This window comes from Pimephales promelas, chromosome 15 (assembly GCF_988280905.1).
Source record: "Pimephales promelas chromosome 15, fPimPro1.hap1.1, whole genome shotgun sequence".
In the NCBI taxonomy this organism is placed as follows: domain Eukaryota; kingdom Metazoa; phylum Chordata; class Actinopteri; order Cypriniformes; family Leuciscidae; genus Pimephales; species Pimephales promelas.
In genome coordinates this window covers 26294766-26310911 of record NC_142783.1, presented here as the reverse complement: position 1 = coordinate 26310911, position 16146 = coordinate 26294766, and the positions used below count along the sequence as shown (strand labels likewise).

At 37.9% G+C, this 16146-nt stretch overlaps 1 protein-coding gene and 1 long non-coding RNA gene across 2 annotated transcripts in view; one reads left to right on the top strand and one right to left on the bottom strand.

Moving 5' to 3' along the window:
- Positions 1-15935, bottom strand: part of insyn2ab (inhibitory synaptic factor 2Ab) — a 95350-nt gene extending 79415 nt beyond the window's left edge. Inside the window, exon 1 of the mRNA XM_089120436.1 lies at positions 15655-15935. The gene's annotated coding sequence lies outside the window, so the exon portion shown is untranslated. The remainder of the gene's footprint in view (positions 1-15654) is intronic.
- On the top strand, positions 3966-6728 carry LOC148973576 (uncharacterized). Its single transcript, XR_016146696.1, has 3 exons — positions 3966-4241; positions 5271-5336; positions 5460-6728. It is a non-coding gene; the product is annotated as an uncharacterized LOC148973576 (long non-coding RNA).
- Positions 15936-16146: the final 211 nt, after the last annotated feature.

Here is a 16146-nt window from a genome sequence, read left to right as displayed (position 1 = left end):
ATATCCAAGTTGTCTAGAATGGTGTTTAACCCTGCTGGTAGCAGGAGGAACAACAAGAGCAGGTGTGAGTTTCTCAAGTAGATGAGATACTGAACTGTAAAATATACAGATTTGCAAATTATGGTTCTGGATCAGCCCTAGACTACTCTGAAGAAACACAGTTACCATGGTAGGGTACGAATCGATCACCATGGAGACAGATGGTGAGGTCAAGTAAGGTTCAGCCTTCCCTGAGTTTAATTTCCTGTCAGGAGGAAAAAGGAGGCTTGGTCTAACTGTACAGTGGCAGTCAGGCAAATAAGAAGAAAGAGTAATGGCTTGTTGAGATAAGCACAGTGCCACATGTTAATAAAAAACGTATCATGCTGCAGCTACATCGCAGTAGTTTTACGAAAAGTAAAAAATGAGCTTGTGTCATCAATGACAAATACAGGCACGGTGAGAAACACAATGGGATATGGTAGTCACTGCTGGGAATTGCTTCACTGTGGTTTGATTTATTTGTTCCAGCATGTATCAATCCATCTGTGGAGGACTTAGCAAGGACTTTCATTTACAAGAGTTTAGCCATTAACACATTTTTAATAGGTTACTTATTCCTGTCATGAATACACAGTGTTCTGAAAGAATTATTGGTCTTTGATTTAATTGGAGAAGCACCTTCAGTGATGAATAAAGAGAGAATGTGTGTGCGTGTGTGTGTGGCAGCTATTTTGTGAAGCACTAAGCAGACATGATGTCCAGAATTCTCATTGCTACAGAATTGACAATATCTTTTAAGAATCTTCTTCAGGAACACTTATTCATTTTTAATAGCTCCATTTCCTTCATCTCAACCAGGCACTGGTTCACTATAAGTGCAGAGCACTCAAAGGCACAACGGTAGAGATGTAAAACTCTGTAATGACACTGAGGGCAGACTGTAGAACAAACATTTTCAGCAGCAATCATGAAGCTTTCTGAATTGAAGTGAGATCAAACAACAACAAAAAAGTCTTATTTTCTCTGGATACCATGAATCATTGATAAGATGACTTTGGTTATGATGTTCACTTTAGCGAATCTCCACTGGTCAATAAGGGCCTCAATCCTCTGTATGCAGCATATATTGACAATGAATTCAACATATATTATATGCAGCTATGTGCTTTTTTTGATCTGACCAATCAGGGAAGACTAAGATTTTCTTGAAAGATTGGTTTAAAAAAATCAGTTACTAAAACAGCGTTTCAGGCAGAGGGTAAAAAGATGCTGCAGCAATGTACAGTATGAGAAAGAAAAAAAAAACATTAATGTAATGTAGCAAACAGGCCCGGCGCCACGAGGGGGCAAAAGGGGGCATTGCCCCCTCAGATCTGATTTGTGCCCCCTCAGTTTAATTTTTGTATTCATGGTTACAAATGAAATGTTTAACCTTTTGAGCGGTACAGTCCCATAAGGGATGTATAATGTTCAGTGTCGTGACATCACTACCAGATTCGCGTTGGTTGGCACTGAGCCAGAGACGGACGGACAGCGCTGTCATATATCAAAACTATGCAGTGTTTCAACCTCATAATGTTTATTTTAGGTTTTAGACATTGAAATTCACTTAAGCACTAGTAAAACAGTACATTTGGAGTTTGTAAAATACACACGGATGTCTGTGGAAGCAGCAATAACAATCTATTCAAATATAATTTGCCAACGTGTGTTATTCATATCAGACAAACGTGGAAATGTTCTTCTCACAGTTCACCGGCCACTTTCTTACATATATCTCGGGAGAAACTGATGATGACTGACAGGACTCTCTGAACTGCCGCGCAAATAAATGTGGTGTCGTCTCACGTTATAGATAAAGATCAAGAATATTTATAAAGGTTTTAAACAACCAAACACACTCACTTACACATTTTTGACAATCGGAATATCAGACAGTTGATGACATGGTAAGCAAGTTTGTGAATATTTTAAATAAAAAAGGAAAAATTAAATAAAAGCGATACACATCTGTCATTCATTGTGGCTATGGTGTCACGTGACAAATATGACGCGTTGCCATGGAAACATTAAGGGGGAACGTTCTAAAATAAAAACTCACTCTGGGGAGTAAGTCAGAATATTTTAAACTTAAGCATGAAAGAGTTCATATATGAATAAAAAATTATGCTGGCTCATCTTTTTATTACGTGGTTGCACGGAGCGCTGTTATTTAAAAATCTGTTGTTCCAAAGCGAGGTGTGTATATTGATTGTTCATTGATGGTATAAAGTTAAGCCCCCTTAACAATTTCACATGCCCCCTCAGTCATTTCATCCTGCAGCCGGCCTGGTAGCAAACCCCAAAAATAAAAATATCTACTTTCAAACACATGCTTTTCTTTTCTCTCACTCTCTTTCTCATATATATGACCATAAATATATTCTCTAATCACATGCTGGTCCCACATGGCACCTCTCCAGTGCTGATGCCCTAGTGGCAGACAATGTATCCTACATTAAGCAAAGAGAGCAATTTGACAAGACAAATTAAGCTTGCATAGGCTAGTAAGATAACATATGAGGTCTAATAATAGTACAGTGTGTCTGGGGAGTCTTTACAATTTAATCTCTGAAGGACCCTCACTTTATTGCAGCTGTTTTATGCAGCTAGTTGTACAGGTGTTTTGCTTGTGCATAAAAAGTCTATATTATATTCAACAAAACATGTACTTTTTACAATAAAATAATATTGTTAAAATTATGATTTTGTATGTAATAGAAATCACAGAGGGCCAGAGCAGCTGTCACCTGTAGCCAAATACAAAATATTGGATTTTAATTTTTTTGAAACATGATATGTGATACAGTAGCCTACCTATTTTTACCATGGGTGGGATCATTGTTCCTCAGGTTTAGCTCTACCTTAAAGTCTGCACTCTGCATGAAATTAAAATTGATTTAATTTATTTTATAAATACAAATTGTAGGCCTTATTTCGAACAATTGAATAGTTTTCTTTAAAAACACATTGACCTCATACTGTATACTGTAATGTTTAAAAAAAGTCAAAATCCATTCAACAACTAACCATGTTCCCACCCAACCTTTTTTATCATTAATCCATACACTTGAATATACAGTACGTCAAAATACAGAAGAAAAGATCTGTTGCTACTTCCATTTTATAGCGACTTAAAGCTGCAGTCCGTAGCTTTTTTGGGGTTAAAAATTATCCAAAATACATATTTGAGAAAATACATAACCAGCCAGTGTTCAAAACTATCTGCTTGCCGTAGCTCAATTCAAAGCGGGAAGCTTGTAATAATGATTTTAATTACAGTGGTATTGGTGGATTTCCGCGGGAGATTCGAGGATGTCTTTGAGTCATTACTTCACATCTGTCTGTCTGTACAATACAGTAGGCTATATTGTGTGTGAGGATGTTGGAGGTGGAGATTTATAGCCTTTTCTCACAGCACTTGATATAATTAAACTTATCAATTTGATGGCGGATCCAGAAAGGTTCAAACAACAAAGGATACAAATCGGAAGGACCTTACATGTAGTCACGCAATGCTTTCTTACGTTGTTAACATTAACAATTCGAGAACAAAGTATAATTTGCACGGTTTTGGGTGATATGATAACTTATAAGCGATTGTTAGATTTAATCAGGGCGATTTACTGAAATGTCATATCCAGACGAGGGTGTTGAAGTACAACTCACGTAAAGTTGATAATTCCGCGAATGACAGCAATGGCAGATTTTGAACAAAGATGGCGACAAAGAGGTAAAGCCTAGTTCACACTACATGATTTTAAAATGTCGGGCTGAACTGTGCAGTTCACACTACATGACTTGCTCTCAGTGAAATCATGAGTGTTCAAGTTGTTTAGCTGTTCACACCACACAACACAACGTGATTGATCCACAACAGGAGGTAACTCACTACACGAGTTAACAACGCACTACATAGAGATACAACCACGATCGGATGATACACTCTAAAAAATGCTGGGTTATTTAATCAACCCAACCGCTGGGTTATGAAATGTTTGACCCATTATGGGTTATGTATATGGATTTTGACTCAACACATGAGTTGGAAAAAATAACCCATCTACCCAACATACACCGTTGACCCAGCACGTGGGTTGTTTGTGCTTCGAACGTCATCACATCATCACAAGAAGAGTCCACCATACCCGGATCCACCACACACCGAGCGATCTTCAAAGAGAACTTCACTTTTCATCGAGCGAGGGAAATAAACTAAGGTAGAGTACTCTACATGTCATTTCTAATATATAAGACATATATTTTAACAACTAAGTTATAAGCTGGGTTGGTCGGAAGAGGGTGAGGTAAAGATGACACGTATTGATGCAATGGCCGTGAAGTGTTTATTTATAGAAATTGCGGTAAACGGTCTAACTTAGTGTCCGGAATACAGTGAGTCTACTTTAACGTTACCTTTCTAAAGTAATATCTTTATATTGTCGAGGTTAGCCATTGAGCCGTTATCATTGAAGCACTAGCAAGCTGCTAGCTATTTTGAGCGCGCTATTTTTTCCCTGGAGCATTTAATGTGAACACAGTGTTAGACTGATTAAAGTATGTATAAACAGTGAGATAACCTGATATGCCAGACTAAATGCATGTATGTGCATTTATTTAAGTAATATGGTGACCCGCGATAGATAAGAAAACATTTCTTATATAAAATGGCGGCCTGGCTAGCAGGCTAACTTACATTATTTTAAGTTAACTGGATATAAATGAGCGCGCTTTTTTGCCCTCAAAGCTTTTAATGTGAAATGCGAAGGTATAACACAGTGTTAGACTGATTAAAGTATGTATAAACAGTGAGATAACCTGATATGCCAGACTAAATGCATGTATGTGTATTTATTTAAGTAATATGGTGACCCGCGATAGATAAGAAAACATTTCTTATATAAAATGGCGGCCTGGCTAGCAGGCTAACTTACATTATTTTAAGTTAACTGGATATAAATGAGCGCGCTTTTTTGCCCTCAAAGCTTTTAATGTGAAATGCGAAGGTATAACACAGTGTTAGACTTATTAAAGTATGTAAAAACATTGAAGTAACATAAAATGTCTGAATGTAAAATACATGTAATTTGAATTGTATAGGGAGAGAGGGTCTCTCTATATTTTGGCTGTTATCTTCACATTGGATTACATTCTGCTGCTAGTCTGCATTGCATTTGCATGGTGACATCTGAATAGTTAATACAATAGTAATTGTATATTACTTTAACCTCATTTTGTGTTTGTTTCAGATCAGGTCAGCTTTGTCATTGACACAACAGAGTGGCAGCTGACAGACCTTGTTGAAATATTTCAAGGTAAGAAATATTTGTTTTCACATCCACAGCATATCAAGTCTGCATTGCTACTCAAGCCCTTTTCAGACATTATTTCTTATGAAATATAAATTTCTTTGTGTTTTGTATTTTTTTGTCTTTTAGAGGAGGGGACTGATGAGGAGAGTTTTCTTCTTTTAGATGAGGCTACCATCAACAGTTGATCCCAAGAGCTGGCCCTGGGCTGAAGTTCTTCAAAAAATTAGAGGACTTGTAAGATCAACATTAGAGGCACACACAGTTATTATTTCTAAATATTAAAAGGGATAGTTTACTTTGAAATACATTTTCGATATGTTTTAGCTTACCTCAAGGGCATCCAAGATGTAGGTGTCTTTGTTTCCAAAGTATTTTCAATTTTGTTTTGTTTTTTCGGTTAAACCGTTGGCGTTGTTGTCTATCAGTCATACACTGGAGGTTTAGGGGGTCGGTTCACCTCAAAGAGCATGCACAGAGAAGTCAAAATTAAACATGATTTAATGACTCGTAAATGTAAGTACACATCGATGGCCTAAGACAATAAACGAGCGGTTTGTGTGAGAAAACGAACAGTATTTATATAGTTTTTTACCTCGTGTAACTCAGCCATTGGCAACTGATCTGACGGCAGAGGCGTTTCAGTCTGTGCATGCGCCGGAAGTGACGTCACTCATTGTTTACACAGAGTTTCGGAAGTTTTACCTTTCACTGTGAAGATCTAAACATATTTATATATACAGGAAATCGCAATGGAAGATTTCGATATATCTAAATGTTTAGTGAAAGGTTAAACTCCCGAAATCTCTGTGTAAACAATGAGTGACGTACACACGCAAGCGATCACTTCTGGCGCATGCACAGACTGAAGCGCCCCTGCCGTCAGATCAGTTGCCAATGGCTGAGTTACACGAGGTAAAAACGATATAAATACTGTTCGTTTTCTCACACAAACCGCTCGTTTCGTGTCTTAGGCCTTCACTGCGTACTTACATTTACGAGTCATTCAATCATGTTTAATTTGGACTTCTCTGTGCATGCTCTTTGACATGAACTGAGGGAGGACCCCCTAAACCTCCATTATATGACTGATTGACAACAATGGTTTGCCCGAAAAATATCAAAATTGAAAATACTGTGGAAACAAAGACACCTACATCTTGGATGCCCTTGAGGGAAGATAAAACATATCAAAAATTAAATTCAAAGTGAACTATCCCTTTAATAGTTTCTTTGGGAAGATACCAGAATACTAGCTAATGGCTCCCGTTGACTGTTGGCCTGTTAAATGTTCAGCCAGTTCATTCATAATTGAATGTTTTCCTACTTCAGTGATATTAACTGCAGTTCCACTAATATTGTTGATATTAAAGTAATAAAATAATTTTTCAAAGACTCCATTGTTGTTTTGTTTTTGTATTGTTTAAGTGTTTATTGCATAATCTACGCATACATCTAGCATGTATTCTGTTCTAGATTTGTAGTGTAACTGTTTTATAGTTATGAGTAGTCAATTGCCTTTCATTTTCTTAAATTGTACTGTAATGTGCTAGAATTAGTCTGGCATATGGGTTAATTTGACTCAGCATTTGGGTACACTATATAACAAATATGTAGTTGAATCAACCCAGAATTGTAATTAATTTGACCCAGCATTTGGGTACGCTATATAACAAATTTGTAGTTAAATCAACCCAGAATTTTATTTAATTTGACCCAGCATTTGAGTAGAAATGAACAACTCATCTGTTGGGTTAAAAATGACCGACCCATCTTGCTGGGTCAAATTAACTACTGTTGGGCTGGTGCAATATTGATCCAGCGGTTGGGTTATAAAATAACCCAAGTTGGGTTATTTTTAACCCATCATTTTTTAGAGTGTAAGAGCATATCATTTGTGACTCAATGAGAGCTGTTTCAGTACTATAGTACGGTCTAAATCCTGAAAATAATCAAACAAATAACGAGTTGACAACAACACGATTCTATCTGGTCTAGAAACCATGTTTTGTCACGATAAACCACACAATAAAACGAACCAGAAATGACGCGAAACTGCAGAGAAGAACACAACACGCGAATATAGACGTCAGACAGAAACTAGTGCTGCACACTGTTTGCTCGACGATCTGCTCTGAGAAAAAAATATGCAAAAAAGAAAAGAAAAAGTAAGATTTACCTGGTGTCCTCAACCCATGCGTTGCTATGATTGGCTGTACTCATGACATCACTGAGATTGAGTCGCGCGACTGCTCGAGATATCTAGCATGCTAGATATTTTTCTGAGCTCGGTGACCTGTCTGCGAGCTGTCTTTGGTGCGTTGTTGGCTCTTTCACACTAACGGATTGGCGAGCGTTAATCGTCCGCTAATCGCCCGCGATTTGCACGCGATAACACCCTGACTTGTCGGCGACTCAACGATTTGCAAATCGGGCTTAAATCGGGCTTAAAATCACGTAGTGTGAACTAGGCTTAAAACGCTGGACTGCAGCTTTAACAAAAATGCAGCAAATGCTTCCAAAAGCAGTTCAGTATTTTTTTCCTAATTTAATTTCCACCTCACCTATTTTAGAGGGGAGTGGAGGTCATGTATCTGTTCTGGCTGACTAGGCTGCTTCTTCACTGAGAAGCTGAACCTCATAAAAAGCACAATGATCAATATAGTGATGTACTGACCAGTAGCCAAGAGCATTTCTCATACCTTACTATTGATGCACTGTCAGTCTAAAATTATGTCAAGCTGTATAGCCTATGGGAGGCTCCACTTCTGGGAATCAGACCAGTTGTGATCAATGAGAACCTCTGCATTTAATGTTTATATTTTACAGTTATAGAGTATGTGCAACACACACATAGCCTGCTCACAGAGGGCATATGGGTTTCTGTGGGATACAAAAGTCTGAGACCACTACTGAAAAGCATTCGTTTCTATTTAATACTGCAAATTATATTACCAGCATAAGAGTTTATGTGGAAGATGATTTCACCAGCATGAACACTGTTCATGAATTTCTTTTCCATTTCTAAAGACAACAAATGTTGTGTAAAATCTAATAATTCATGTTGTGATGCAGAGTCAGAGTCGTGCAGATCCATTTGCCGAAACTTTATTAAAGCAGCATTATGTTATTTTTGAAATTTTGCTCTCGTGGTCCCCCTACAGTTGGGAAACAGTATTGTCTTCTACTACTGTCGTAAAATCTGTCATGGTTACACTATATAGGGAATACACGCGTGCATTTGTTGACAATCGATACCCGCGAACTCTGCAGAACATTGCGTGTGAAATGTCTTCATTCCAGGTACATTGGCATATATTTCAGCATGTCTTATGATGAATATAGTGTCATCGGCTTTATTTTTTTCAAACGTCAAAAGGCAACTGGCAAAAACATGCTGGCGGGGAAAGAGTTAAAGACTGTTTAAAGAATATTCTTTCTTCATGCATTTTGCTTACATGTGAACTGTGTTTAACTGTGAATTAAGCATTGCATTGAAATGATCTGCTATTCTATTTTGAATGGATAGTTAGCTGTATTATTCAGTATCTCAGAGGCATGGAGTTTATTACAGGAGTTGCATTGCATCTTTGTTTCAAGTAAACATGTGTGAATAAATACGCATATAGCATAGCAAAAGTAATTACCAAAATGTAAGGAACTATGACTTCATAAAAAGCCCAACCCGACCTTAAGATTAGTGAGTCAATATTTAAACTGTTACAGATAGTCCTCCTTACAATAGACATTAATTAGTGGAGTTATCTTCAGTGGCCTGGAATGCTGTGTATGAAAACCCATAGAAACTCCCTTCCAGAGCTCTTATTCTGAAATAAAATCCACTGAATAGCCATGGCTATGCGAAGACCTGACTCTCTGTGGAGATGGTTGCCAGAGCAATACTGAAGTGTTTTCAACCTCTTTTAGATATACCATAATAGCACTGGAGGATTATCGAATCGAATAGCTCATATAAAAGGGATCCTGCGAGACCTATCCAAATCTCTTTTTCCATTCTGGTTTATACACAAATATGTGGTGTTATCCACACAAACAGTTAGACGTCCCTTAACCCAAAACATGACTACTTTTAATAAACAATCTAAGCCATATAAATCTACTTAAGAACATTTTTTCATTTTATTTAACGTTGACCCTTTTATATATGTTTTTGTCCAAAATACACTTCACTGTAAAACAGTTTGCTGTAACACATGCACAGTTATTTTTATAATGTTCAGCACTGTATTATAGGATCATATTTCATGCTGAACTGTGTTACTATATAATGCTATTCATCAATGCTGCACATAACAAGTTACCTCAGTTTATGGTCATTGACTTTAGAAAGAAGCTCAGCATAATTAATGTGATCGTGCGATTCTCCTGACAACAGTAATTTCAAAGAAAGTCTCCAGATTTGGTGCTAATCAACTTTCTTTTCTTGTGCCGAGACTCTTTTGATGGTATAATGGCACAAATAATTCATATTAACATTACAGATTGACTAACAAAAGCTGGAAGGCCTGTTGGTGAGCAGTTCTTGATTTTACCCTTTTTGCATTTGTCTGGCTCCATTAAAGCAGAAATGCTCCTGTTGATTGATGATGCGCTTTGTGTGTAATCAGTGCCCTCATTAAGAGGTGCAACTTAATATTCATCTTCTTCTCCTTCATAGCAAAATATATAAACTGAGCCATTCTCATCAAGCACAAGAGGTTCATGGGCAAAAATTCCTACACATTGTGTACTCTGTTATCATGGGCCACACATGCATGGCGCAGTGAATAAGCAGAATCATGGAACTTTCTGTCATGCCCACGGATCTAATAATGTTTATGGATGAGTGAAATCATTCATGCTTTTTAACATGACTGTGGTATGAAGCAGGGCACGATTGCTTGCTAATGAGAGACTTATCCTATCCTTATCCTAGAGATTTATCCTATTATTAATATTTACGAGTACGACATTACACATTCTTATGGATCGTCAATGCCACTATAGCCTGTGGTTGTTGTTACACGTTCGGCCCACTAGAGGGACATCTAACATTACTACAATAAACATTTAGGGGATGTTTACACCTGGCCACTTCATGCGTTTTCTCAGATCGGATAGCTATCTGATTTATCAAAACAATTCCATTTACACCTGGTCACTTAAATGTGTTTTTATTATGTACATTTGCTCACCTGTCTAATAATCTTCCTCTATAATAATATTCGAATTCCATTCCTTATTTTATGTAATATTCGAATATGAAATGCTCAAATTTATCCTATTATTAATATTTACGAGTACGACATTACACATTCTTATGGATCGTCAATGCCACTATAGCCTGTGGTTGTTGTTACACGTTCGGCCCACTAGAGGGACATCTAACATTACTACAATAAACATTTAGGGGATGTTTACACCTGGCCACTTCTCAGATCGGATAGCTATCTGATTTATCAAAACAATTCCATTTACACCTGGTCACTTAAATGTGTTTTTGCAAAACTGATATAAATCATATCTTCAATTCATAATCATATCTTCTCCCACGCTATATACAGATGTAATGAAGTGCACGTCACCGAAAGCAACAGATTTGAGCTGCATTTTATTGAATATCGTCTAATTTCAAAATCAGCAAAGACAGCAATAAGGGAGTGTGTCATTTCATTCCTTTACTTTTAATGAAAATGGTAGTGTTAAGCGTCTGGGACTTACTTTCACTTTGATTTGAGATAGATTGCGGCGCGTTGGCTTGATGAATAGGGGCTCAGATCTGAGGTGATGAGATCGTGATATCGCGTCGGATGTTCCGGGAGTCTCCCGCATATTGATAGCGTCTCCCTGATGGCCGGAAATTAGTTCTCCCGGAATCCGCGCATAGCATACATAGCGCGCGGCGTGTGCATGGCAGAGAGGGAGTGAACGAGACCTTGCGAATGAGCCACGCGAAAGCTAGTCCTATTGTTAATAAGAAAGCGATAAGGGAACGTTTACACCAATACACCTGGTCACTTCGGAAGTATTTATTTTTTAATATATAAAAGCAATATTCGAATAGTAACTTTAGCATTCGAATAGTATTGATTTTTTAATATTCGAATTATATTCAAATTTCGGAATTCATTCCAACAGCCCTAAAGTACACGCAAGAGCGGCGTTCGTCATCTCGAAAACGCCATGCCGATTTTGATCCTCGTTTTAGTTCTCTTTTTGTCCCAAAGTCTGCTTGCCATGATTCGTTATGTTTGAACGAAACAAGAACATGCTGCTAAACATTAGCAGTTGTCCACATCTGTCGCCATGGTTACTAAAGCAGTACAAGCGGAAACGTACTCGTTACTAACGCAACCTCGGTTCTCTCTAGAAGAGGGAATGAGTACAGCGTAATATCTTACGCTAAGGGAAAACCTCTTTTCCACGAGATATTGAAGCTAAAAATTATCCAATTTTTTTTTTTAATTAACGTAAAACGTGTTGCGGCAGTATGCAGACATGGGCAAGAAGGCAAGAAATTTGAGCTATAAAAGAATGAGGGATCAGAATCTAATGACTGGAGAAATATTGTGTTTAATTAACAGACTTTTTTAATGAAAATACAATTATTCATACTGATTCCCACTCATTTTTAATCCCCCATTTTTCGCATTTGACATGTTGACAGAAGAAAAGAGACACAAGCCTAATAATGCTTTTTGCGCCTCTGAGTGATGTCCACCAAATGACCTAATAGTGAAGAATCACAGTCTCTCTATCTAAGCTAAACATCATTTCATCACTGCTCTTGCTTCCTCTGTCTTTCCTGCAGTGTCATCAGTCGGGGGGATTCATTCAGACAAATTGAGCCTATTATTCACTTGTGGACCAGTACTAGAGCACCCAGCTTCTGTAATTATGGGCTCTTCTGCAGAAACGGGTGGCAGCCCTCCTTTTCGAGACCTTTCACAGCAGGCCAATTGAAAGGTTATTTCAGGGCTTTCTCCAAACAGCAGGGGGCATAGAGAGAAGGATGTGTGTGTGTTTGCCAACCAGTGAGTCTCTAAATCAGTGAACTGGACCTGCTTTCACTTTGCAGAGGTAGAAGAAGCATATTGATCCCAGGGATTCTTCCCAGCCTGATAGCCAGGGCAACCAACAAACACAGACAATGTCTTCAGGGTGAATGTGCAGGTAGGCAAAGCATACAAAAGCTTGGGTTCACACCCCAAATAATCTCCTTTGTGCCGAAAAAAACTTTTCAGACATCCCTAACTATTACTCTCTTGAGCAACTAGCCTTTTCAATGTCCTTATATGTGAATCATAAAAAAAAACAGACATCAAGAGGTGGTTGGCAGTCATTAGAAAGGAATGGCTTTCATTATTATATTATTATATGGCCATCAAAGACTCCCATATGAGACTGCAGAGGTCAAAAGTAACACCCACACACAGTAAACCGCCATCATGATGCATCATATTCATAAGGTTTACAGCCAAACTGTGGTTGAGAATAACCTTGTTACTACTTCTGCAGATAACAAACAGCCTGCTCCAATACACCCTTTAGAACAACTCGATTCTTCTGGAGACATTGTGATTGTGAATGGTGCTAAACAATCATGAAAATGTATTATTTTAGAAATATTTTTATTATGTTATTATTAGTAGTAATAATAGTACTAATACTTTTATTTACATAATAATTATTATTATTATTATAAAACAATATTTTGTTATGGTTTTATTATTTTTACTGCTACTTTTAAATAGTAAAACATTAATAATAAATCATAAAAGCCAATACAGAATTATTATTAATAATTAGAGATGCACCGATAATACATTTACAAAATAATATAATGTTTGACATAGTCTGAACTATATTTAACAGATGACAGCAGTCTCTCATCCCCAAAAGAGCTCTTACACTTTGAGCTGATGAGGGCCTCCACTCTACCTGGACGCCAGCGGAGGTTTATGGACAGTGTTGATTAATAATTACATAACCACAGCTCACCCTCCCACTCAATGCGACACATAATCATACATAATTACAGACATGGCTGCTCTTCCATCTGCCCTCACCATTGGAGCAAAAGCTCCAGGCTTCCATTTACAGTGTGACACATAAAACACATGTTTGCAATAGTAATGATTATTTTGGAGCCAAATCACACCGTAAACTATTGCCATTACTGAATAATAAAGTAAATGTTAGGATATATATAAAAAACATAGAAAACATTTACAGACATCCTTCCAAGTGGACTTCACATTAGATTACAAGAATGGTAAAACTAACAAAGTACTACTCAGTAAGCTTTTGTTTTTACACAGATAACACAGAGCTTGAGTTCTGAATGATGCCCGAAAAGCTCAATAAATTGTAATGCTACTACATCAAAGCACTGACTGGAGGAAATACTGTAAAAAAAAAATTAAAAAAAAAATCACAGTCCATCCCTCTCATTACATTCAAACCGTAAGAGTAGGTTTCCTCCCCGGTACTACGTGCCCCGTTCCTCCCTCTCTTGTGTGGGCTGTGAGACGGCACAGGAACACTTCGGTTCTGACCTTGACAAGCCACTCCACTCACGCAAAAAATGAAGCACTCTTATCTCCATGGCGATGAGAGCCCTCTCCTACCCCCACGAGAGCAATGACTATCACTAGATGCCATCAGCTTGATTCATAACTGCAAAATTGTCAAAAGATTTGTCATGTAGCATGTAAGCGTTTACACAAAGGACATTTTCTCAAGCTTAGTCACTGTCAATTGTTGCACTGTAATGTTAAAGATGAAGATGTCGTTGTTGCAACAACAACTGGTTGTAATGTGGTGCAAAGGCGGTTTATCCATTTAGTGGTCAGTTTAAACTCACTGTGATTTAATAAGCATGCTACTGCATCAGACCTAAGGTTCATTACATAAACTGTAAAATATAGTGAAAAATTAATTGGATTTTTACATCAAGAGCAAATAGGGAGGCTATCTTTAGTGATGCATTTTATAAAAACAATGTTTAAACAAAAAATGAAAGCGAATATGTCAAATTTAATAAGCACTTTGTTTGTTCTCTTATATACCACCTGAAGCTATGATGAAGCATACATAAAAATCTTTCTCAACAATCATTTTAAGCAAGGGATTTTAAAAACAACAAACACAATAACATTTGAAGGCTGCATTTTCACTCATGTCAATAGTTTTGTTCAGAATTGTTTTGTTTGAATTAAGTCTGTCTGATGGATATTCTGTGCATACTGAGAGAGAACTGAAGCATTTGCATGACGGCCAGATAGCAAACTCAAGGTAAGCTTCTGTTTCAAATTGAAAAGCTGATCTTAGTAATCTTACAAGTACGGCTTTTACCCGTTGCCAAAAATAGCCAAATATATATATATATATATTAAATAAAATTGACTAAACTTTTCTTTTGCAAGTTTTTACATGAATATTTTTAAAGTAAATTTAACTAAGTTAAAAAATTAACAAAGAAAATAAGTTTCTTTAACTTGGCCAGTTAAAGTTTGCTGAGTGTTGAGTCTGGTTCAAGTATATTTTACGTAAACAATACAACACTACAATACGCCACGCTTTTAAATGTATGCTTTAAAATGGGAAATGGACTGCATTTATATAGCGGTTTCACAGACCCAATGGCCACCAAACACTTTACATATTCCCTTACATTCACCCACTCCCTCACATTCACCCACTCCCTCAAACACAGACGGCGGTGTCAGCCATCCATGCAAGGCATCATCCAGCTCACTGGGACGGGAGCAGCTTGCTCATGGACACCTCGACGCTTGGTCAGGTGGAACCGGGGATTAAACCACAAACCTTCTGATTTATAGACAACCTACATGAACCACCGAGCCACTGCCGCTTTAGAACTTCCAAGTAATGAATAGAGTAGATTGTAGATAACATATCTACAAAATAGATGGTTGAGAAAGCCTGAGACGGTAGGGAAGTCATCCCTCCCTTCCACACACCCACACACCTCCCCTCCGTGCTACCAACCTGATCCCTGACCTGTGTCACTTTTGAGTGCACGACACCGCGGAAGATTATCAACATTGCTAAGGTTTTCAGTAATTGTTATAGCAGCACACAGTGCATCTTGTTCAGATTCCGATCCGCTCGAACAAAAACCCGCAGGCATACTGAAATATATTCAAGCACTTCAACTCAAGAAATATAATTACTTTGACCCGTGATAGGCGATGCTAAACGGCTAACATTCCACTACAACAGCATGAGCAAGTTGTCAAACTGATAAAAAGCTATTTATGTAACACGACACTGCATAAAAGTATAAATAAATGTTTACCTGCTCAATAAAAAGTCAGCCATGCCCGTGTCAGCGTCGGTTTTCAGTCCCAGTCAGATCTCCCTGAAGCTTCCTTCAATTGTCAAAGTGGACGCTATATCCAACTTAGAGTCCAGCTTACATTTTTGTATCTCTGCTCTTTCCTCTACATACTTTCTCTTTCGTCCAAACTTTACAGTAGGGGCAAGCAGGGGCCGCTTGCTGCTGTCGTTTATATTTTTATCCATTGCTTAAGCCATTGCTGATCTGACGCTACTTAGCTAGCTACCATAGACGGTCTGTCAGCTGTTTGCTCGCATAAGGAGGGGGGGCGGGGTCGGGTGCGGTTGGGTTGGAGACGCGAGCGGCAGGCGAGTTTCAAGTGGAGCTGGTGATTGGATGAGAGCAGTTGACCAATGTAAGCTGTCCGCCGGACAGCTTACATTGGTCAACTTCTCTGCAGCCAATAGAGTGAATGGATTTTTTTCATTCTTTTTTTCTATTCATATTGTT